We start from the raw sequence: 26,507 nt of genomic DNA, 5'->3' as shown, positions 1-26,507 counted from the left end.
CAGCTCTTGATGGGAATCTTGACGTTCTTCAAATATTTTCGATCTGTAGAACACCATCTTCTGAAAATATACTGTTGAGTGACCAATATCAAGTCGTTTAAATACTCAGAGCCTCACCTACGCTTCACAGCCATTGAGATAACACGAGTGTGGCTGTGCAGTATTTTGGTTTTTGAAGTCTTTGACAATGACCTTGCATGGAAAGTACCTGACACTGTACAAGTGATAATGAAATAAAAAAAAGTTTTTAAACAGCCTAAGGTGGTAAAATGGTTTTGACATAAACAATATGTTTTCAGTATACCTTCTGCTCTATATTACTACAGAACAGTTTTATATCCTGTGTTTGAGGAAACTACCTTACATGAGGTGCAGAGTGAATATCTCATTCTGGAAACATCCCCCAGGCTGTGGCTAACCCATGTCTCTGCATTATCCTTTCTTCCAGGAGTGATAGTTCTGCGAGATTCGCACAAGAACTTTTGTGAAGTGTGGAAGGTAGGAGACGAGGTACTGGCAGAACTGAAGCTGTGAGGAGGCCTTCTGAGTCGTGCGTGGGTAGCTCAGCTGGTAGAGCACTTGCCAGCTAATGCCAGAGGTCCCGCGTTCGAGTCTCGGTCCGACACACAGTTTTAATCTGCCAGGAAGTTTCATATCACCTCACACCCCGCTGCAGAGTAAATATCTTATTCTGAATAACTCACTTCAGCTGCAACACTTGCTATAAAACAACAGAAAGTAAAGGTGCATGTGAACGTTCGTTTGTGTGCGTGTGCGTGTGTGTGTGTGTGTGTGTTTACTCCAGTCAAGGATCGTGTATGTTCTTCTTTCCTGGTGGTTGCAGTTTTACAGCTAATAGTACCCTCCTTCCACCCACAATTTTGCTACACTTCTTGATCCAAATGTGTTCAGTAGATGGCTGTTGAACATTTAGAAGTAGTCTGTAGGATTTATAGTTTTTAGCAGTCCACTGCAAGCTGATGTGCATGTGGCCTCCAGAGGTAGGTTATTGCTCCTGGAAGTGATGATAGTTGCTAGTTCTGTATATAAGTAGGTTAGCTAGAAGGGCCATTTATATTCCCATTCCCCGCCCTCGCTCGATTCTTAAAGGGAGCGTCGATACAGCAGACTATAACAAATGACCCCAAGTTGAATTTCCCTTTTCTCATCTTCATTAGCTTGTCGGTTGTTGCTTTCCACATAACTGACAATTGTAGCTACACTACATTCTATATTGATACCATTTTGCTTTAAATTCCTTACAAACACATTAACACGCCTGCAGTGTAAATCCAGTTCACTACATAGGGGTGCAACTGTCCATGCTGAAAACTCACATTGCTCTCCAGCAACTTCACTTCTCCTGCCTGTCCCCTCCCACATCCGTTATTTCTGATCATCTTAGACAATGGCCACCCACTGTACCAACCACATCAAACCACTTCTGCTGCCTGCCTCCATAACCATCAGAAACCCAGGCTCCTTAAACCAATACACCTCTCACATCGAACCCCCCCCCCCCCCCCCCCAAAAAAAAAAGATTACGAGCTAGCGCTTTTCACCATCTGATCACCTCAGAGCGACATCTATTTTCTTTGTTCTTCTTATGACAAACATGAAACCAAAGTGAGCTCAAACCTTCAGACATTTTCACTACAGTAATACAAACCCTTCTCTTGAATCTTGATACTGTTCATGCTCTGAAAGATGTGAATTGTGCAGTGTGTACATTAATTTTGTTATCATTTGGAAATTCATTAACCAGGTCTGCCTTTTAGCACTTTTGTTGAGTGTGTACTTTGGCTACCATACCCTTTCATGCAGTGGCACTATTTTGGACAGTTAATTGTTCTAATTAGAACTCATAGAACCACAAAAATAGTATTTTATTCGTATTAAAATTGTTGAAACTCAAACTTTCGAAAACGCTGATGACAGAAGTAGTGTGAGTACGTGGACCAATATTATTCTGTGGTCTATTGTTAGGGGATTGCTGTAATCTGCGACAGGATACGCCCAAGTGCAGCAAATGGACAGTGAACAGAAAACAACCCCTCACCCCCACAATCCCCCACTGCCCTCCTTCCCAAGCCTAAACGAGAACTGCAGGCCACGATGTGAATGGAGTTAGTCAGTCCGCAGCACCGCCACATCACTTTCAAGACAAATTCTTTTATTTTGTGCTCTGTGGGAACGCTCCATCCTTAGTTTACGAGTTCACTTCCACAATGATTATCGCCACCATTCGTTACATTTGATGAGGCACACCCAAATAGGAGGTACACATTGGTCCCGATAGGTTATCAACTCCTGATGATGAAGATAATGATTATCTTCGAAACGCCGAGTTTCAACTTAATCACGACGCGACAGTAATACCGAGATTATGTGATAAGTGGAGGCTGTCACCATAAACTCCAAGGCTATTGATGCTCCAGCCCCCCTTTCCCCGCTATGTCCTCTTTCTCATCATCATTTGACTTTTTTGCCCCTATGTATGTTACAGATATGGAGAAGCTTACTGACACATCGGCTGCCAATTCAAATTTTTCGTTTGTGTGATGGTATCGTTCATTAGACACAATGCAATATTATCGCACTGACGAAATCCTCATAGGTCATCAGCCCCATGACAGCCTGCTCCCGATGTGTCAATCTTACTATTTCCTGGTGATTTTCCCGAAGGATGTCATTAGTGATTAAATTAATTTCATGAAAAAAGTATGCCAAAAAAGTCTAATAGTGCACCACAAACACGAACCCAAAGTGACTGTACATATTCATTTAAAACGTCACCTGTAGCTATCTTTCAGTATGATGACGTCCCTCTTGCCGACATTGTCCACCCCGCCACTGCTTATCACGCCACCATTCTAATACAAAGTAAATTTTGAAGTGTTTTAGTCTGGTTAGTGACTGCCATCTTGTCCTCCACACACGTCAGTAAATACTGTTCCGAGCAGAACCTTACAGGCTGTATATTACTGGAAGTGCTTCTCAACTCTGTCCTGCAGGCAGCACTCGAATCTCGACCTTACAGGCTGTCACATGACTGAGTGGTTCCTGTGAGTCTTGCCACATGGATTCGTAGACATCATGTGGTCGCATATCATTCTGCTGTGGTCAGACAATCTCATATCGCTGAGATGGACTTTGAGACAAATTAAATCACATGCCCCGTGGAAAACGACGTCCAAGAAGTTTTATGTACGACAGCCTCATTACGGTGAACAGGCCATCATCATTATGTTGCGCCAGGATATGAATATGCTACACACAATATTTCAAATGTGCACCACGTTTCGAATGGCTTCCAACAACCTGTTCACGCCAGTCACAGCTGATCAAAGTAGCGTCACAAAGTCAAACATCCTGTATACCTTACTTCAGTACTTTATCCCAAATATCTTCAGAATTTCGACTCAGTCCAATCGTGACTGGCTAAACTTGTTCCAATACATCATCACATGCACGTTTTGTCCCAAATGGCTTCAAATCTTCAGCCGCCACTATAAAAAAAACTGGTCCAACAGCGCTGAGGTGACATACACGTCCTGATTGGCGCACTGCATCGCAAATTTCTTCGGCTCTTTCATTTCCTCTATGATTGGCTCAAGTATTACTAGGTTGTCTTCTCACCACACACTGATCTGTAAGATCTGCACCTCACCCTGATCACGATTGGCCGTCGAATGCCTTTTTGGAAAGATTTTGCGTAGATGTCGTCATTTGGGCACTTCATCCCAAACGTCTTCGGGTCTTTAGGTCACTCCATTCATGACTGTGCGCCACGGTTTCCTCAAACGCTTATTGTTAAGAAAATGGCTACAGATCCGTAACTCACCCTGATCACAACAGACGCAAGAATACAGTTCCTCACTTGCGCGCTTTACGTAAATGTCTTTGTTCCACCGACTCACTCCATTCACAACTGGCTCGAGTCATAACAGAAAATTCTCCCACTGCACACAGTGCACCCCGAATGGCGTCTGCTCTGCGACTCCGCCTGATCGCGGCTGACCAAACCCATAGCAGTACGCGAAATACTACAGACGAATCCTCACAAGCACACTTCATCACAAATAGCTCCAGACCGGCAGCCCAGTAGCCACTGGTGCGGGACCACCGTGCCGGGGGAGGTGCTGTGAACCCCGAGCTGGGACCAGCTGACTAGAACTGCCTCGTATCGACCCAGTCCTCCTCCAGCACAGTGGTCTAGCTCCACGCAGCTGGGCAGTTGCTCTGCTGACTGTTTCAGTTCTGCATTTCACAGCTGTGCGGCCTTCCATGACTCGCTCCCACCCTGTCCCAATGTGGACATTATTTGAAAGTAGAATGTAGCAAATTTTTTTAAGCGAACAGCGTTTGTGGGAATACAGCTCCACACGAATTGCTGTTTCACACCCCATATGATAGTACCTGAAGCAGAATCGACAAAACTTTTTTTTTTTTTTTACAACAGCATCGCACAAACCTATTCTGCTGGATCGGACATTACTGGGCTAGTAGCATAGTTACTGCAGGTGTCGGCGAGATTTTGTGAGTCAGCAGGAGCTAATCACTTTTCTCAGGCAGTCCCTCTAGATTATTTTGGTGATCTCCCTACTGCTTTAACAGTAACCAAACGCCCAGCGATAGAGAACATATCGTGTCTTTATATCAGACTCTCTAGACTTTTGTGAATTCAGTCTGTTCAGATCCACAAGCTACTGCTTGACTTACAGGCATTAGCCATTTGCTACGCATCAGCCATTTGCTATTTCCCATTGCTCTGTTACAGCTTTTTTTCGCCCTCTTCACTCACTAACTTCTCCTCCAGCGTTCCAGTCCTTCCCCTCGGTATTTTACATTTTAATAAACACCTTTTGTTACCAGCCAACAGGCGTCAATTTTATTCTAACAAGAGATGTGTTTCAAAGCACTGCTTACCATTATTTTACGTGTAAGTGGCCTCTTTCGTGGTGTGTGTATTGTTACACCAACAGTGATCACAACTAACAGAAGTTCCTCAAAAGTTGAGCAGCAAGCGTAGCAAACCCTGAAAATCGTGGTAGGAAAACTTTTGCTAGTGTACTTTCTTATTTCGGCCCAGATTATTATTATTATTATTATTATTTTGTTCTGAATATACCTGAAAATAAAACTCGCTTAAACTCAATTACATCAACGTATAACTTTCTGCACTACGGAAATTTTGGAATTTCCGTGTTGTCCTATATTTCACATCTTAAGTTTTGTAATCACCTTCTTCTCAAACGCAACGGCGTTTCTCAACTATGAGCGGCAATGAGATAGCATTTAAAAATCACCGATTGTCAAAGTTTCACCCACTAGTAAAAAAATTATTAGTTTTTAATATCATTTTGTTCTGTCTTATAATTATCTCCTACTTTGATACTAGATATGGATTAAAGCCTCTTGAAGACAAGGAGGGAAGAGACGTTTCCTCTCAGATGTATCTCTCTCCCTCCCCCACCACCACCTCTCTCTGTCTTTAGGTACTAGCATCATCACTTTATTTCAGCAAAATTTCCTTTCCCACTATCTCTCCACTCGTGGACATAACATTCATTGGGAAATGTCCTTTCCAGTGGCGTCTACTTTGCTGCAATTTTGCTAACGTAGACAGAAGGCAGCTCAGTGGCGCCAACTGCTAAAAACCGCCGAGGGGAGTGTTGTAGCACGATTTGAGCACTAATAGACGCTTAACGAAAAAGAGGTCGCCTTGAATTGATTGTGTTCCGGTTTCGAGGTCCAAATTCTGTCTCCGCCTAGGCATCTCTCGTGAAATCCGGTGAAGTGGGCGCAAGAAGCACCGCTTCTTCGCACTTTGTACAACCGCGTAGGAACCAGTCAGGGCAGGCTGTTGTAGCATATTTTGTGAACTGCAGGAAGCTCCGTCAGAGCTAACTGTAGGTCAAATTGTACATTATTACAAGAAATACATAAGGTTTTTACTTTGTAGTCTACAAAATTCCCTAGTGAATTCGAACACTAAGAAGGTGCGCCGCTTCCAAAAGTCGGAGTAGATTTTAGCACACTTATTGCATCATTGCATGAAGTTTCGGGATTGCAGCTGGAAAACGTCGACTTGTTGCCACTTTATTTCGGTTGACAACCATTCATGCAGCTCCAGCGCTAAATGGTTGTCAGCCGAAATGTTGTCACACCGACATCATCCACCTGAAATCACGAAACTCCATGGGATACTGTTTACACGGTGTAAATTTCGAGACTGTCATAAGGAATTCATCCAACATAGTATCGAGAATGAAGTGTGTATCGTACGTATATGCAAAAACAATTCTAATGGCAAAAATTATTTTTTGGGAGTAATGTTCCATATGTAGTCAGCTTATTAGAAGGAACCGGTCAATATAGGCTTCGTAGCATATTTAGTAATACGTAGGAAGCTCTATCAGAGCACACTGGTAGACTAAGCTGTACATTATGGCAAGATTTATATAAGGTTTTTTATTCTGTAGCCTACGAAAAGGTTACAGATTCAAGTAGTTAATTCGAGCTGTGAGATGATGTAACATTTTTAGAAGTGAGAGTAGATTTTAACTAACTTAGTACGCCATTCTGTGATGTTTCGGGATTACAGCCAAATGACGTTGATTTCTGGCCGTGATATCTCGACTGACAACCATTCAGCCATCTCCAAGTGAGTGTTGGCAAAACACTCACCTGTTTGTGGTTCAATGCTTGTCAACTGAAATATCGAGGCAATAAGTCGACACCACTCGCCTACAATCTCGAAACGTCATGGAATACTCTTAACACACTGAAATGTTCAAGACACGTTCAAGGGTTCATGTAACATAATATTGATAATGAGGAGTGTGTCATCGGTGTGACACACTTACACCTCTAATAGCTTAAAATTTGTTTTTTAGTAACGGTGTTCCCTACGTAGTCAGCTTATTAGAAGAAACCAATCAAGGCTCCCTTCGTAGCGTATTTAGCAAAATGTAGGAAGCTCTGTCAGAGCTAACTGGTAGGCTAAGCTGTACATCATGACGAGAGCTACACCAGGTTTTTACTGTTTAGTCTACTAAAGGATTACAGCTTTATGTAGTGTATTAGAGCACCGAAATGATGTGACACTTCTAGAAGTCAAAATAGATTTTAGCTAACTTAGTGCTTGATTGCGGGATGTTTCAGGAATGCAGTCAGGTAACATCGACTTCACGCCACGGTATTTCGGCTGACAAACATTCAGCCATCTTCGGGTGGGTGTTTTGCCAGTGCTCACCTGAAGATGGCTGAGTGGTTGCCAAACGAAATATCATGCAAAGAGTCGACTTCATCCACCTGCAGTCCAGAAACGTCATAGAATACTCTTTACGTCACGAAAATTTCAAGATGTACATATGGGTTTCATGTAAATTAGTACTGGGAATTAAATATATATCGTGGGTGTGATATGTGCGCACTTCTAACGGAGAAAATTTTCTTTTTTGGAAGCAGTGTTCCAAATGTTGTCAACTTATTAAGAGGAAATTACCGAATGCGTGTATCATAGCATGTTTAGTAAAATGTAGAAAGCTCTATCAAAACTATGGTATGGTAAGCTGAACTTAAGACATAAGCTACATGAGATGTTTACTTTATTGTCTATGAAAAAAGTTACATTTCTACGTAGCGAATTCGAGCACTAATATAATGTGTGACTTTTAGAAGTCGGAACAAAAAAACTTGGTGCTTCATTTCATGATGTTTCTGGATTGCAGCCGGATAAAGTCGACTTTTTGCCACGATGTTTCGGCGGACATCTGTTCAGCTATCTTCAGCTGAGTCGTTTGGCAACACTCACCTGAAGATGGCTGAATGGTTGCCGGCTGAAATATCATGGCAAGAAGTCGACATCATCCTCCTGCAATTCCAAAGCATCATAGAATACTCTTTACACCATGATAATTTAAAGAGTCTCATAAGTATTTCGTGTAACATAGTATTCAAAATGTAATGTGTATCCTAGGCGTGGTACATGTATAGTTGTAATGGCTTAAAAGTTAGTTTTTTGGAGTAGTGTTTCATACGTAGTCAGCTTATTAGGAGGAACAGACCACGATAGGCTTCGTAGCGTATTTAGTAAAGTATAGGAAATTCTATCCGCCTGCAATCCAAACACTTCAAGGAATTTGCATTACGCCAGGACATTACGTGGACATATGGGGTTCATATAATTTAGTACTGGGAGTGAACTGTGTATCGTGTGTATCATACACGTTCACTTCTAATAGATTTTTGATGTAGTGCTCCGTGTGCAGTAGCTTATTAGAAGGAACCGATAAAGGTATTGTTCGTAGCGTATTTAGTAACATATAGGAAGCTGTATAAGGGCTGCTTGGTAGGCTGACAAGAGCTATGTAAGGTTTGTACTTTGTAGTGTACAAAAACGTTATAGATTTACGTAGTGAATTCGAGCACTGGGATCGTGTGAAGTTGTCGTAAACTGCAGCAAACTTAGTGCTTTATTTCATGATGTTCCAGGATTGCAGCCAGCTTACGTCGATGTCTTGCTACGATATTTCAGCTGACATCCATTCAGCCATTCTCTGGTGAGTGTTTATGTCGACACTGATCTCAAGATGGCTGAATGATTGTCAATCAAAACATCGTGGTAAGAAATAGATGTAATTTTCCTGTAATCCCAAAACTTCATGCAGTGAAAATTTCAACAATCTAACAAGCGTTTCATGAGAATGAAGGGTGTATCGTCTGTATAATAGACATACACTTCTAATGGCTTGAAAATTATTTTTTGGTAGCATTGTTGCATACGTAGTCAGCTTATTAGAAGGAACCGATCAAGGCAGCTTCGTAGCAAATTTAGTAAAATTTAGGGAGCTCTATCACAGGTAACTGCTAGGCTAAGCAGTACATTATGACAAGAGCTACATAGAGCTTTTTCTTTTTTGGTCTGCTAATGGGTTACAGGTTTATGTAGTGAATTCGAGCATGTAGACGGTGTGACACTGTTAGAAGTCGGAGTAGATTTTAGCAAACTTAGTGCTTCATTCCATGAAGTTTCGGTATTGCAGCCGGATAATATCGACTTCCGGCCATGACGTTTCTGCTGACAACCAGTCAGCCATCTTCAGGTGAATGTTTTGCCAACACTGATCTGAAGACGGTTCAATGGTTGTCGATCGAAGTATTGTGGCATCGGTGTCATCCATCTGCGATCCCGAAACTTCTTGGAAATTTCATTACGCCAGCAAAATTTCAAACTGGCGTCATGGGTTTCATGTATATATTAGTGAGAGTTAAATATATATCGTGGGTGCGATAATGGCTTAAAAATTATTCTTTTCAGGAGTAGTGTTCCATACGTAGTTAGCTTATTAGAAGAAGTATGTATTATATGTATTGTATGATAATAAATACCATTTAATGTAGTTGTAGACGTTAGGTGCAGAATTCTTGACAGGCTTAGACAGATTCACAGCGTATTTTTCCAGTTTTAGTTTTTCAACGAAAAGTGCTGTTAAAAGCCTTTATGGAGGTTGTTCACTGATGACGTATCTTTGTAGCAGAAGCTTAGAAATTGCTCAATTAGAACGTAGTTTTTGTTGGTGGCCTATGTAAACAAACTAGCAGCGCACCTCTTGCGACTGCATGACTGTGTCAGTCACCCAGCTATGGACCAAAGCACCCGAGAAAATGGGGCGCGTTTCCGCTCCAGTGCTGAAGCGCTTGGTAGCGTTCGGCGGCAGCGCCACAGGGATCCAAGGACGACGGCAAGATGGCGGCTACGTGGGGGCCAACGTGTGCCAGCCAGTTTCCTCGCCTTAATCTAAGTCTGTCTGCTCGGAAACACTTTGCTCATACATCTACATAAAATTACCGTGTACTACACTGTTTGTGAGGTATTACGGATCAGTTGACAAAAACTCGTTTCAAACTTCTTGTGAGTTAATTTTACAACAGCAACGTGACTGCAATCGTGGCCAACGTCTGGCTGACAGAGCATGCTAGATAACATCGGTTGGCGTATTTCAGCATATTTTTTTATTAATTTACGTGCACCAACAAATATACTTGCTGTGGTTGCTGTTGCGAAAAATTACATTTGTAGTCATGAAGCTAATTTGACAGTTACAGTTAATACGAAAAGATAGGAATTAATTTCTAAATGCCTAAATTAATCTCAAGCTTCCTTATACCAGTTATTAATGCCTGGCTAAGAGTCTCTGTATTTGTAAATAAATTTCACCCTTTTTATACGAATAAATATTTTTAAAGTTGCTGTAGATCCAAGACTGCGCTGTGTAACGCTGATCCAAACATAGCTGTCCTGATACTGACGCGTAATACCAAAGAAAAATAATACTTTCTGCGATGCAGGGACATCTGCAAAGTAAATACCTTAACTATATCCACAGACAACAATAGCCAATTAAGTTCCTCAGTTCTGCTGTAATAATCACATCAGCATTACAAAAAGAAGTTAGGGTAATTTCTGGAAGCCGGAAACACTTTTCTTGGGAGATGTATCTGTTCTTATTATCAGCATTCGCACCTAACACTTACACTGTGGATCCTAATAATGTGATTGAGATAAACAAGTGTCATTTGTTTGTTTTGTTTTGTTGCTTTACACACACACACACACACACACACACACACACACACATATATATATATATATATACAGCATTGTAATAATGATAGTGAGAATAGTAGTATTAATGATTACATAATGGCAACAAAAAGAAATATATCAACTAAAACTTGAAGAAATGGAAGTTTAAACTTTCATTCAAATGTGACAGCAGCAGCCATTACATGTACAGCCACTGGTACTGAGCTAGAGCAGACTGCCCATTTGTGTGTAACTTGTGTGGTTGGGCAGCTCGCCACGTTTCATTGTCTCCATTTCCCTCAGTGGTCTTCCACGGCTCTTTTAGTTCAGTGTTTGGTAGTGTAGACTTGTGAATGTTGTCTTTTACGATTAACTGTGTGAGGGAGTGTGAACCAGTTCTGCGCTGTACACTTTGCAAATTAGTGTGCGATAGTATGACATGCTGAAACAATGAGAAACTGAACGAGCGATGATTTTTTTTAATTCTTTGGTGTGAAAGTGCGTTTATTGCATGACTGAAATAATTTAAAAAATGTGTAAATTGTGCCACATGGGTTGCGACATGCAACAGACCATTTTTGCCCTAGTATTACGCTTACTAGCTGTAAATTATGATGACTCCAGCGTGTAATTGGCATCAGTAAAGCCAGTCTCTAATGCAGGAGTCATTTTTGTATGATATGCATGCAACTGCAGTGCGTATGGAGCACTTGTCTCCAGCGATGCACATGACTTCAAAGACTGGAGTGGGAATAGCCATGTTCCATAAAGCTGGGAACATCAGACGACGCTGGCTACCTTTAAGGAAATAGACTAGCGACCGTAGCACTAAATGTATTTCATAGGTACGACGTGTTTGCCAGCAGCTACGCACGAATAAACAGAAGCCGCACAAGCGCAATTAAATCCACCTCGTGAGATGTGCCAGCTAGCAAGTGAAACAGCCGGGTCATGTTGGGTGTACAGCAATAACCAAACAGCTGAATAGTGGTGAGCTTAGTGCCAAAGAGTCCACAATGTGAACAGCGCAGACACAAGAAAACTGTGCAACCCGGCCATATGCCACGTTATGCGAAGCCCGGCCGAGTGGGATGTTAGGCAGGCAGCACAATGTCCAGTTGCTGTGTGAATCCCAAACGGCTTAGCATCTCCTCTTGTCTGCCTGCACAGTGCTGCCACAACCACTGTTGAACGCCAGAGATGGCAAACAAAGCTCAAAGATAATACAACTTAGCTTTGTGCAGTTGCTTGATACTGCCTCCTCCTCAGGGAGGGAGGGGGGACACCATTTGAAAGCATGCTCGGTTGATGATGCACAAAGGCTTGGAGTGACTGCCTGACATTTGTTATTCACCTGTGTTGTCTAGGGTGATTTGGCTCACAGTTGTTGCAAAGTTTTCCTTCCTTTTTTCTGAGACAAACGGCTGGTATTTTCAAGATGCGGTCTGTTTCATCATCATTTGTCAAAAACACTGACTACAAGTGGTGCAAAAACGGCAGAAGACTGCTCAGGTTTTCGTAGGTTTCTTTGTTCCACATTCCACCTGCGCATACTTCCATTGACCACACCTGCCAGGACATCGTTAGTAATTACGACTAATCTTATGCTTTCCCATTTATTTTTATTTCCACCGGATTACAGCTCGGCTTGTTATAACCTCCTCTGACAAGCTGTTAGCGAATCATAAAGCAGAAGCCTCCGTGTAAACGACTTCAGGGACATCCAAAATGGCCGAGACTAGAAACGCTTAGGAATGCTGTTTCACCTGCGACGCTGATGCAACCGCAGTCGTATGTCATTCACTGCTGCCAACCATTGAAATATCGGTTTTGCGAGAGTGTGCTCATTGGTCGAGTGTGACTTGTGTTGATTCGTGACACGGGCTGACGTAGTAAATTTAGTAGTATAGGGCACTAATGCCGCGTAAGACTAGTGTAGATTTCAAGCCGTATGGTCAAATGCATCCGCATAGGTGCTTTGCTTGGTAGCTCTTGCTGTTAAGTTGTGACTGTGTTAGCCTGACTACCTGCTACTGGGTAGCTATGGACATTTTCCTTTATAGTTAGCTACGAAGTTGGTCTTACAGTTATAAGCTATCGCAATAGCTCGAAGTTAGCTATCGTTTCACTTCTCTCCCCATTTACTTTTCCGTCTATAGAGGATGACCCAATCCTCAAGGCTTTTAAATACTTATTTTCTTGTAGACAAGACCAGTGGTCGGAGCATACTAGAGTCACTGATACAGAAGTATTGAGTACGTCTTCTCTTAGAAGATGAGACGAAAAAATCTCCGAACTTGGAAAACAGCGGTACCCATTTGCTCACCATTCCTGTCTGAGAGAAGTGGCACCTACATCAGATGAAACTCTCAAAATATTAATTTCAGCATTACTGATGTATTAAGGTCTGTTTTAAATCCTTCTGCATCGCAGATCGCGAGCATAAAGTCCGTTTCTATTTCACAAACGCAAATATATATATAAAATCAGTTCTCTAGCCTGTAAACATCATTAACACCGGAAACCCTGGACGAAAATAAGTGATATTCTTTTGTTGCGACACTAAGAAAGAGTTAGATGAAAATACAGAACTGTGCGCTGATGCTGCTGGTCCCAACTACTTGCTATCAGTTGCTTGAGGAGAGACCAATTCGTGAGACTACTGCGAAAATGCACGAGGAAGCTGGAATATGTCGGTAAACTTATTGTGCCCACTGAGTGCCTCACACTCTTCCCAATTATCCACAACCAGCAAGGAAAGAAGGAAAGAGTGTGTTTGATGTGAATAATTATTACGGTTATTTCAAATATCACGACCCAAATGTGCAAAAGAAAAATAACGGAGAAAATTCTGAGAGAAATCGCCATGTTACATCGAAGCTCAAACAAGATGTGTCTCCCTTCACTGTTATCAGATTTTGCGTATTTTTCTTTGATCTTCCTACCTTGTGACTCATCGTTTTGTCTACAGGAAAATAAATTAATTAACATCAGTTTATAATAATTGTCAATAAGTGTCTTCGCTACTTCAAACATCGACACCCAAAGGACCAAATGAAGATCAACTTCACGTTGCTTCATTTTCACTACACAAGTCTCTGCCCCATCTCGTTAGTTAAATGGGCCCCAACGCAACATGCAAGCGGCCTCTGGGGAAAAATATATGTTTAATTAATAGATATTTTTAAAAAAATCATAGATTAAAGATAGGTCAAGAGATCAAGCAATCTTTATAAAACTGACTGCTCCCAAGCATTGCCGGAATGAGATGAGACTACACACTCTTGCTAGATATGGTCTGCCTTACACCAGGAGGCACTAGCAAAGCAGAAACGCAATGGATGCCTGTTATCAAAAACACTGCAACACTGCGTTGTGTGTCTCTGTGATATTTTAGATGAGTAGTTAGTTGTAGGCGTGTTAAGTTGGTCAGTCAGTTCAGAAACGCAGTGCTTCGCTGTTATCATAAACAGTGCAACATGATGTTTTCTGTCTTTGTGATATTTTAGATAAGTAGTTAGTTATAACCGTGGTATGTTGGTCAGTCAAAGAACGGTCTTCACTTTCATCTCCACCAATCGAATGCATTAGTTAAGACTGCCCATCTATGACTTCCTCCCCCCCCCCCCCCCCCCGCTGTTATTCATGTTCTTTATATTTTGTCCTATAATATGACAACAGGACCCCATGACTTACTTCTCATCCAACGCTCAACCATCGCTAACAACGAAGGAAATTCCTAGTCCTGATGGCCCAACGGAATTTATTGATTAGCTCAGCTGACAGTGTGTGGTTTCTCAGAAACTGCACCATCTACATCTTATAGTCTTTACTTTAAAAATACTTTCATTTCGACCTTGGCTTGTTGATTCATCTGCCAGTGGATTTTATCATTGTTAATTAATAACAAACCTTTTTGTTATTCAACGGAAATAGCTCAATAAATATCATTACAACTACATTCTAAAATTTAATGGAGAATAACCCAAGTTCAAACAAAAATGTTTTCTGATGTGATAGATTATCTCAGGTAATAAATATTGTTGTCATCCCAAGAAGAGTTTAGCATCCTGACGGTAGTAGTAGCAACGCTGTTAGTAGTAGTAATAGCAATAGTATTAGTAGCGGCAGTAGAAACTACAGAAAGTAGAGACAGAAGTTGTAGATGTAGTATTATGGTAGAATTAGTGGTAGGAGTAATAAGAGTATCTACAGTAGTAGGGGAATTAGGAGATTAATGAATTTGTAGTGTTATCTGAGGTGCAAGATGAGTGAGTGTATAGTGATCTTGTAGTGATTACAGTATGGCTTGAACTATTTTATGGCAGCCGTATATGCAGTTAGAGTAGGAGATGAATGGATCAGAGTTATCAGCCATACTTAAAGCGTGAAATGAATGTGTTTATATTACCAGGCGTAATTGTTGAAATAGTGGATGAGTGATTTGATACGACAACATAATGCCGGGGCCTTTGCTATAATTTTCTGGTTACATTTTCATCTTACTGGCTCACTTGTTATTTCTCCCCTCTTACTTCCATTCTCATCATCTTGCCCTCCTTGCACATTTTCCTCCTCCATCCGCTCCTATCCTTTACTCGTGATATTCAAGTTCCTCAAAATCGCTCATTCACCCACTCCAGTCGCATTTTGCTAACATTATCTCAACTAATCAAGTTATACCTTGCCTGAAATTTCCGTTCAGAAGTGACAGACACCCCTTCCTAGTGCCTCTTTTCCTATTAAACTTCATACAAACATAATCAGTTCATTTTGTTATGTTGATGTTCATTCATTTTACATGTCGAGAGCTTTATCAGTTCTATGAAAATATAGGTTCAATGTACTCCGTTTCCTGAGAGATATTCTGTTAATGCTGCATACATGCAGCTTTTACTTAAAAGAGAATCAGAGAAGTCTCGCCTTAGGTTACTGCTGCCTTATGTGATATGTTAGTTCATTTTCTCAATCTAACTTATTAACCATTAACGCATCGTTTACTGGCTCGCATTAAAACTTCAATTCAATCCTTCTAGGTGGTACTTTCCTTTTTGAACCTAATAACAACCACTGCCTGCATCTGTTCGCCTCTTCTTTCTTGTTACTACGTGACGTCTATAACGTCATGGCTATGTCAACATCAGTTCTCTTAATGTATGCTAGGTTGCTAGATTCATTGTCATGAGAGACTTCTTTCATAGCTCAAATAGCCGAAAATTCTGCATGGAAAAATATTCACAATGATCTTTAATAAAGACTGCCATGTGCTACAGGGAGTAGTTATTTATAGATACATGTTTTTGTTTGAACGTCACCGAAGAGGAACGTTTTTACCCCTGTATTTCCAAATATCAGTTAGGCATCTCTGTCTACCAGTTGTTACAGAAATGAAACATTGCTTAGTTTATCTTACTAAATTCATATCCTCTGTAAGTACCAAATTTTCTACGTAGACTGACAATTTCTATATCATCCAAAGTGCTTATTTCAGTAAAACGCAAACATTCGCTATACTGGCTGTATTTAGCATATACAAGTGCCTGTTTCTCTATGCCCACCCTGCCCCACGTAGACGCTAGACAATCATTTTTCTATGTGCTGCTCGCAATGATCTGCGCTGTGAAATTAGGAAAATATGATTATGAAGACACTTACGAGTGTCACATGTCAGGACACACACACACACACACACACACACACACACACTCATGCTAAGGGTAGTGAAATGAAATCCCCCCCCATTAGAAAGGTCAAGTAATATGTATAAACTCAAATCACAGACCACTGTCCGCCCCTCTTTTTCCATTATAAATGCCTGCAGTAAACAGGTAGAAATAAAATATAGCCAACCTTGCGAACCCAAGCATATCCCAGTAGTTCATCAGTTTCAATCGTGTCGCCATCAGCGCCTCTCCCTCGTTGTGTTGTCTTCTTCTTTGGGCTTGGAGCAGTTCTCAGTACCGTACCGGAAACACCTGAATGAAATTGCAGACCTCTTCACTGTGTTAGGTCGAAAATAAAAGCAGTAAGGGATAAGTTGGACAAAGCTCTCTTGCAAAATTTGTCCAGTACCAAGGAAAAGGGATCCAGTCTAGAAATAATTGCGTGAAACATACTGCCGTATATGACGTAGGTGGACTGGAGCTGACTTCTGGTGATCAATAACAGATTTGCTGTATGTGTGTGTGTCTGTGTGTCCCACATGGAAGACGACATTTAGATGCATGTATTAAATGGTAGGATTCCTTAGATGTTAGCTTTTGGTGTTTCCCAGTGGACCTAGACTGATGTGCAGGTAAGATGATACATGGGGCAGCGATGCACAGTACTGAAGGTACCACATGACAAATGGCGCGCCTCCACGTAGTTTGTGCTAATGGGGCGCACATAGGATACCTTGTATTGGTCTTCATGTCAGTGCAGGTGTGGAGAAGCTATTAAGACACTGCACTGGCCCCAGTTGGTTGACTAAAGTAAAAATACGTGCCACATTAACAAGTGATAGCGCTATCACACGTGCGTTTTGAGAGAGAGAGAGAGAGAGAGAGAGTCACAACAAGAAGCGGTGTCTCTTGTGACACGCACGTGGAGCGCTGCTAGCTGCCAGGGAAGCCAACGGCAGGGTGCGTAAGACAGGACACATCACGCACCCGCCATCTTTCTTGCACGCCACGGTACTGGTGGTAAACTTGGAACTCTGGAAGTTTGGTAGCTGCAATAGATAACCGTGTCCAGAAAAATGTTTCTCTTGTTGCTACAGAAAATGGCGTCGCAGCTCCATCACTTGCTCCAATTAGATATCTTCCCTGCACATCTCCATTTGTGATCCATTACAAAGCAGTGGTTGACTTTAACCGAGGTAGAACGTTACATTAACACCAACTATCGCCACTGGTATGAAAATTCTAAATACTATGTATGAAACTATTTCAGCGCTGAAGCTGAATCGCGTTTTAATTATATACTAGGACTGATAAAATATTCGACATCCTCATTGGCGGGAGCTGACGGTGAGGATGGTCAATATCTACGAAAGTTCTATTTTAAATACAAAGAACACGATGCTGCTTCAAGACTAAGAAAATTTTACAGACGTAGGTTGCTGCAAAAATCTTTGGCACCATTCTGAGTTTACATTACAGAACAAACCACGGATTGTAAAACTTTCTCGAAATTTGGCTAACGTGGCTGCTGTGAACTGTACACAGACTAAAGAGAAATAAATTCTTTTCCTTTGTGTTCCATTAACAGCTCGAAAAACATTTCTGTTGCAACATTTTTAATTGGGAGCCGGTATTAGCTATCACTTTTTCTTCCACGTTATTTCTTTGCATCACGAAACATTTGTTACACGTATGAAAATCTGAATGTCCTGACCAATAATTGCAAACAGACGTTCGCCATGAATTTTATAGCTATTCTTTGACGATATGTAGATAAAATCACATACGACTTTCCATCATACGAACTTTTCCTTTGTCAGTAATACAGGGGTTTCTCCTAGTTTTCCTGCTAGAGTCAATACAAGTACCAATCTTATTGGCGGGGAGGGGGTGGGGGGAAGGGAACAAATTTGTCAGCTGTGGTGTAACCTGTCCAAGATAATTATAATAATGCTACCTGGGTGATCTAGGTACGCTGCAAAATTCTAAATGGAAAATAGTAAAAAAAGGGGGGGGGGGGGGAATTCTAAGTATCACAATTATTGGCTTTTCTTCTCACGTATTTCAGCTCTGCTACGTCATTCGTCATGGGAAACATTTAATATTAGTCTTTTGCTGCAGATTAAACAGACTATGCTTGTTTATCATCAAGTAAATTATTGAACTGCGGCATATACAACAGTTTTGTAGCTGATTCATATTAATACCAGTGACATCTTGCCAAGTACAGCTCGGAGCTTTCAAAACATGACGGATTTTTGTGTTAATTTATTACGTCACTTTTGTGTTTTACGTATCGGAAAAAGATAATGTGCATTTAAGAAGCAAATTTCTGCTCGTTGAAGCGAGTGCACCGTTTTTCGTAAGGCGAAAGAGAAGACAGTCACTGAACTCGTCGAAAAATATCTAGTTCGGAAACCTGGAAAAACGTTTCTGTATTCTGCGAACTAGGGGGCGAGCTAAGAGGCTGTGTTGCACTATTTTGACGTTCCTTACACAGGCAATTTCGTAACTGTGCAACATAGCTTTAGTAGTCCCGAAGTCCTTCTTCTGGAATCAGCCTTCCTTTTGAACAGGATACGTGGTAGTCTCAGGTGTTAACGTCACATTTTGCGCCATAATTAGGTACCTAACCTCACCATCAACACCCATTTATTTTTCATGGTCGAATTTTCCACTCTCCAAGTCAGGGAATACATTGCTTAGTAAATAACACTGCCGCTCCTCTTCTTCCCAGCGTCATGTGTCTTCCAAAGTTCTTAGCACATCTGTCGCGGAAAGAGACTCGATACGGAACTTTGAACATATTCGACGCTTAAATGTGGCAAAGATGCAGTCCTTCGTCTGTATTCTCCATGGCCTAACAATTTGAGTGGCTGATACGGGACACCTGTAGTCTTAGAAGTAGGTTAGCTGGTAGTGGTAGCCTAGAAATTTAGAATTCTAGTGACGTCTGCAGCGTCGGCGGTCAATGACTCTACAGTGATGCGTGATTTGTTAGATTTAGAAAAATATTTTCTTTGCTAGTGTTGGTCTTAGTAACCATCTCACGCCACCTCCACAATTGGTGAGGTCTTTCCAACTTCGATCAGAGAAATTAAACTGTTTCTAGTAAACAGACATTCCACACCAGTGATCGTCAACGCACAGCTGTCGTATCGGACTGTCATTGAGATCGAAGTGTAGTGTTTCTGTTCTTGCGAGAAGCGCGTTACCTCATATTTACCTTATAGTGCTAGACTGTCGTGTGTCGCTGGGTAGAGTGGTAGCTATCCTGTAGTGTGCTGGAGACGATGATAGTGGCTGTTTCCTGTAGTGGTTGTTGCTGTACACATGTTTCCACACGCGGAAACGAGTTCCTACGTAGGACAATATGCTCGACACGGGATATGAGCCACCATAGAGTCTGTTTCTTTGGGAATCAATTGTTGTAATATCAATAACGCACACAAACACGCACAAAAGCTACACAAAAGTCGCAACACACGAAGAGTTCTGCGTCTCGAGACAGTCTAACCTGTTTCAACGTGAGAGGTGTGAAGACAAGCTGAATACAGTGGCCTTGGAGACCGTAGACTTGAGAGCACAAGTAGTTGTTGACTGTCAAAATGTGCTCAAGTTACCAGACAATACTTTGGCTAAATTTCCTGTGTGGCATCAGGCATTAGAATGCCTGTTTCACCAACTTTAACTAATGGTCAGATGTAGTGGTTCAATACCAAACTGTGCTCAAATAACCAAATGGTACTTTGGCCAGTTAATGGCCAATCACCAATTAATCATCAGTGGGGGGTTGGTACCAAAGTAGGCTCAAATTACTTAATGCAACTTTGGTCTGTTCTCACTTGTGGCATCCTCTGCTGGAATGACTAATGCAAACTTGACCTACATTCACTAACGGTTCGAAGAAGTGGTTCAACTCCAAACTGGACTCCACTTACCTAATGGTACGCTGACATACATTCAAACGTAGTATCACCTGCTCGACTGCCTGATGTTCATTAACCATACATTCACTAATGGCCACCAACAGCTGTTCAGTGCCAAAATATGATGAAATTATCGAACGGCGCTCTTGGTACTTTGACTAATGGTACTAAGTAGTGGTTAATGGCAAAGTTGGCTCAGTGGTACTTTGACGTAGTTTCAAATGTTACATCACCCTCTAGACTGTCCAGCGACGTTTAAACTAACTTTCACAAATGATCACCAGTAGCTGTTAGACATCAAAGTGCGTTCAAGTATTCCAGCGCTGCTCTGGCCTAATTTCACTGTCATCAGCAGTGTCTCAACACCAAAGTAGGCTTAAATTATGTAATGGTACTGTGGCCTACTTTCACTGATGGTCACCTTCAATCAGGTGGCCTAAGATAACTTTCTAGAATTGAAATGGAAGAAGACAGCCCAGCCCAGTGCATGATATCACAAGTGAAAGTAGGTCAGAGTACAATTAATTTGAGCATACTTCGGCACTGAACAACTGCTAACATGTTAGAACATCCAACGTAATGTGTGCATCTTCTCAAAAACTTGCAAATGCCTGCAACAGATGAAACTGTTTGTCACAGACGATATTCTCACAAATTTCAAAACATTTGTTGTGTCAGGTTTTTCAAGCGGTTTTTGGTCTATACTGAATGACCTCACTGAAATGGTACAACATTCCAATGAATCCAGTTAGTTGTCTTTTAGCATAAGCAGCCAAAAATTCTGTTGCTCCAAAATTGGCAGCATTACCATGGAGTTTAGTTCCCTTTATTTCAATAACTTTTTCTTTCTTGTTTGCTACGATAACTCAATTCCCCAATGAAATCTATTTCCAACTGGAGCAACTCCAACTCTCGGATCCGGTCATTTCTGAACAGATCACCTAGAGATACAAGATACTATAAAATAGCAACATTCTCACACTAAAAAAAAAAAATAAAATAAAAAATGAAACATGTTAAGGAGTTTTAAACTGTGAAAAGTTCCATTTCTTAACTCCCGTGTTGGTATTACCAACGCATTATGAAAAGAGTTAGCAACTGAGTAATTTTCCACCAAAACTGACAGTGATATTTGTAATAAAACAGGAAACAAAGGAGATGAATAGTCTCCTGCACGATTTTATAGTTTACTGGCAAACTTCATTCTCCATCTCCATAAGGGCAAATATATGCATCACAATCATCCCATTAGATACATGTTAATTCCATTAAATAACTATTTGTGACACTCTTGTCATCGTAATATGTATACATATATTCTTCACCATCACTTCAGGACAGTATACTCATGTCTGGTAAATCACTACTACACTGAAAAACAGCAGCAGATTAAAATAATACTGGATTTCAAACACTTCAATATGAAGTATTCTTTGAGATATGCAGACATGACCAATTTTTGTAATTTCAGTATATAATGAGCTGTCAGAACCCATATGTATTTCTCATTCGAGTTTTGTTCACAGAAGGATAATCCTGTGTAGCACATCACATGTGATATACGAAAACGCATAGTCATCGTCTTGTCGGTGTATATGCATACACTCTGCATTATAGCATCTGGTGCCAGTTTTAGAAGATATATCAGTTTTCCTGAGGTATTGGTTACTGTATCTGTAGCATGTTTACTCTGTGATAGTCCTACATTATCTGTTCCGATCCCTCACTGGGAAGTACTACCACAGCACTATGCTCTCCCCTGAGACTTTCTGGTAAAATTTACCTTACATCTTTCTCATAATTGTAAGTAAAGTTAAAAATGAATAACATAGATGTTGAAACAGATATCCCAAATGTAGCATTAGATTAACTGTTAAGAATTTTCAATTTTTCAAACTTGTCTTGATGTTTAACTCTTTTAAGAATTTTCAACTTTAAAAATTTATCTTGATGTTGATTATGATCACATATTATGGTTAATGACACTTATATACATGTTACTGGAAATTTGCTTATTACAATATATAAAACTTAGAAACTATTGAATGTATGTTAACCATGAATAGGAAGAATATATAAGCAAATATAAAGAATATATTATGTAACGATATGTTTCTAGTTATCAATTGTTAGATGCAGACAGTGTAATATAATGTCTGCTTTAATTATCCGAATATTAAGTGCTTTATGCATATGATAGAATATACTATCCGCTGTATTTGTATTTCTGTAATAAATTTTACAAATAGACAATACAACACGTTGAATAAATACTTCATTTTACGCACTAATTGTAGGATGTAGATAAAAATTTCACATGTATTGCTAATTGCTTTGTGTGAACTCTTAGTGCTAGAATGTAATATGTAGAAATAGCAAACAATAAAGTGACACAACAGAACGTTTGTGGTTTGTGTGAAGTGACTGGTACACCTAACCTGCCCTTTATCGTTTTCAACTATAGGGGAGTTTACAGTAACCTCCTTAATTACTTGAGTTATACTGTAATTAGAGGTCCTGCTAACCTAGTACTCTGGGTCGCACACAGAAAAGTGCAAGCACACTGTCTGTTCCAAGTACTGAGAGCAATCACTCATTAATATTCTTCAGTAGACGACATTCCCTTCTTTTGGAGTGAGATGCCACGTTGCAAAACAGACTGTCTGCCCTGGATACCAACATATTTTTCAAGAGACTATATACCCACCTTTTGGAGCACAACTTACTGGAGCTGGCACAGAATTTATTATTGTGGTTATGAGAAGTTTAATGGCTCTGAGCACTATGGGACTCAACATCTTAGGTCATAAGTCCCCTAGAACTTAGAACTACTGAAACCTAACTAACCTAAGGACATCACACACACCCATGCCCGAGGCAGGATTCGAACCTGCGACCGTAGCAGTCCCGCGGTTCCAGACTGCAGCGCCAGAACCGCTAGACCACCACGGCCGGCTGATGAGAAGTCCCATGGTCTATGACCAGAACAATCTTTGCGAAGCCAGCTGGAATACCTTGAGGATGAAAAAGAATTAAATTTTTAATGACTATTTTAAATTTTAAACTATCTTTTATAAAAAAAACCAGCAATTAAGAATTTATATTTACAATCAAAACCGGATTTTTCTGTGTGATATATAATCAGAGATAAGCTTATGTGCAGCTTTCGTAACATCTATTAAATATCTGTTAAGAAGCGTATATTTGGCGAATTATATATTTAAATCAAGGAAGTATTGGAGCTAAATGAAGAGAATGTTGAGCAAAACGGGTCTCAAACAGTGATTACCAGTCTCGAGGGCTAGTGATTTTTTTCCACCAACATTTATTTTAAACTTCACAAAATTACTAGGAAAACGTGTGATGTGGGTTACCAACACAAGTACAAGGGTAGCGTACCAATAGGGACAAGAAAGGAGGCATGAAGGGCGCCAAAACAGAATTAACAATCATCCATTTATTGCACCATTACACAGGCACATCATGATATATGAGACATTATAATTGCCATACTGAATCTATTATGACAAACAATATGTATCACGAAGGGCACACACAATGGAGTTTCAGGAAATTACAATGGCACATCAACTCCGCTGTGACAAACACTGTGCATAATGAAGGCCGCACAATTTTACCAGTGTAAGAAATAAAAGAATACTAGCATAAAATTAACTAAAATGCCTTGAAGGAAATGTTTATGAGAAGAACATGACAGGGCCGCAAGGGAGGAGGCAACACAATACTTAACTCAGGTGCACCAAAACAAACAACGGACACCAGGCCGCGCCAACAACGGACACGTAAGGAACGCGGCTACTCTCTCCGTTGCGGTTCCGGGCGTTCCACCCAAGTAATAGCCACCTGAAACATTTTAATACTTGGGACAGTACACCAGTGATCAGCAAATTAAAAAAAGAAAAACAATAGCATGGCATAAAAATACAATAATTTAAGAAACTCACATCACATGACTACGAGCTTAAGATCTTTCGGTAATACACAGATTACGAAACAGGTAAAGGGGTATGTGACACTGTTAAAATTACACTACTAAATTTCTCAGTAAGCAAGTTGCAATTAATGCAACAAGAATTAAATCATTTAAGTGATAATGCTACTTTAAAATATTAATAAAATCATTTCACACAGCAGAGGACCAAGAATGGCCCGATCAGTCCTCCCCAGTGAAGCAGTTCGCACAGATGGTACTCCACGGCTCCGAGCACACAGCCCCATACAAAATGCAACACAACCACACCGACCCGGCGTACTACCAGAACCACCAGGCAGTAAACCAAAATCGTGCTAAGCCAAAACAAGGACCGACTCTTAAAATAACGAGACCTAGCCTGGCCGGACAACAGACCAAATGCCGGGAAATCCATAAGAAACCTCAGACAACTTAATACCACAACAACAATTTATGAACAATATGCAAAACACAAGACCTCTCAGTCCAAAGGCTTCCGTTTAGTCGCGAAGGTGGCTCCGACCCGCCTGCTGAGGTGTCAAGCGTCGTACGGAGTGCCAAATCAAGCTTAACCTTAGTTAACGGAAAGCGGAAGCACCACAAGACAAACTCCAATATAACTGCTCAAGGCAAACTCTAAGGAGTGCCACTCGAAGACTATGCACTTGAAGATCAAAGATAAAGCACCCAGACTAACGTGCCGCTGAACGTCGCACTTCCATCACCACCGTCTAGTAGAGTACGGAGAGCAATGTAGGCCATCGATATACATCCGTGGGATGGTAAACGAGGGTAGCAATCCCAGCGACGGAGAGACAGGAGGACGAATGACATCCCGCCGCACATAGAAGGTATTTCAAACTCAGGTTCGACATACTACAAGAGGCGAGATTTTGGTCCCCTTGCGAATCAAGTTAAATTGCACACCACGCCGCTGTCCACACTATTAACCGTAAAATCACTGTCCGGTCTTCCTATTGGGTCCCACTCGGCGTCCAGACGCAAACAACCCCACCTTAGCCGAAATGTCTTCACGTCCAGGCAGCCACCTCTTACCTCCACACACGCCTCCAGCTTAGCTCTGGCCAGCGATCACACACGGAAACAACCGCCTAACGCCAAAGCGCCGTCTGAGTGAAAACTCAGCACTAAGATCGATACGCACTTGGAAATAAGCGAGCACCGTTACAACCTCCCTCCCCCCCCCCCAAAAAAAAAAAAACACACCCAGGGGATGTGCGCAGAAAAGGAGAAACGTAGAGGGAGAGAGCCAGAAAGAGGAACAGGGATATCAGTACCCTCCCTTTGGCACAACATGAGGAGCAAACTTAGTTTGAGACACGTGGACACGACGAGTCTTCCCCGATCCCGGCGGTTTAACGAGGGGGCTGACCGGACCCAACACCCTCACAATACGGAAGGGGCCCTGATAAGGTGGTCCCAACTTCCCTTTATCAGCACTCGCCCCTGAGGACCCAAAATGACGAACATAAACCACATCTCCCACTTTGCCCCTGAAGGGGCGCCTACCCCGATTATAGTAACGGGCTTCCCTCTGATGCGCCTGTAAGATATTGCGACGCGACTGTTGCCAATTGTTGCGTAGGCTAGCCGGACCAGTTTGCTGGAAAAGCAGATCAGTAATACTCCACAGGTTGGACAAGGGAGAATTCGCCGAGTACCTAAACAGACGAGCATTAGGGTTGCTACCTGTTGCCTCATGACTCTCCAAATTAAACGCTTGGTTAAACCAGTGTTGTTGTTGTGGCCTTCAGTCCTGAGACTGGTTTGATGCAGCTCTCCAATGCTAATCTATACTGTGCAAGCTCCTTCATCTCCCAGTACCTACTGCAACCTACATCCTTCTGAATCTGCTTAGTGTATTCATCTCTTGGTCTCCCTCTACGATTTTTACCCTCCACGCTGCCCTCCAATGCTAAATTTGTGATCCCTTGATGCCTCAGGACGTGTCCTACCAACCGATTCCTTCTTCTAGTCAAGTTGTGCCACAAACTTCTCTTCTCCCCAATTCTATTCAACACCTCCTCATTAGTTACGTGATCTACCCACCTAATCTTCAATATTCTTCTGTAGCTCCACATTTCGAAAGCTTCTATTCTCTTCTTGTCCAAACTATTTATTGTCCATGTTTTACTTCCATACATGGCTACACTCCATACAAATACTTTCAGAAACGACTTCCTGATAATTAAACCTATACTCGATGTTAACAAATTTCTCTTCTTCAGAAACGCTTTCCTTGCCATTGGCAGTCTACATTTTATATCCTCTCTACTTCGAGCATCATCAGTTATTTTGCTCCCCAAATAGCAAAACTCCTTTATTAC

This window comes from Schistocerca cancellata, chromosome 10, assembly GCF_023864275.1.
Source record: "Schistocerca cancellata isolate TAMUIC-IGC-003103 chromosome 10, iqSchCanc2.1, whole genome shotgun sequence".
Taxonomy (NCBI): Eukaryota; Metazoa; Arthropoda; class Insecta; order Orthoptera; family Acrididae; genus Schistocerca; species Schistocerca cancellata.
Note: the sequence above shows the minus strand (reverse complement) of the source record.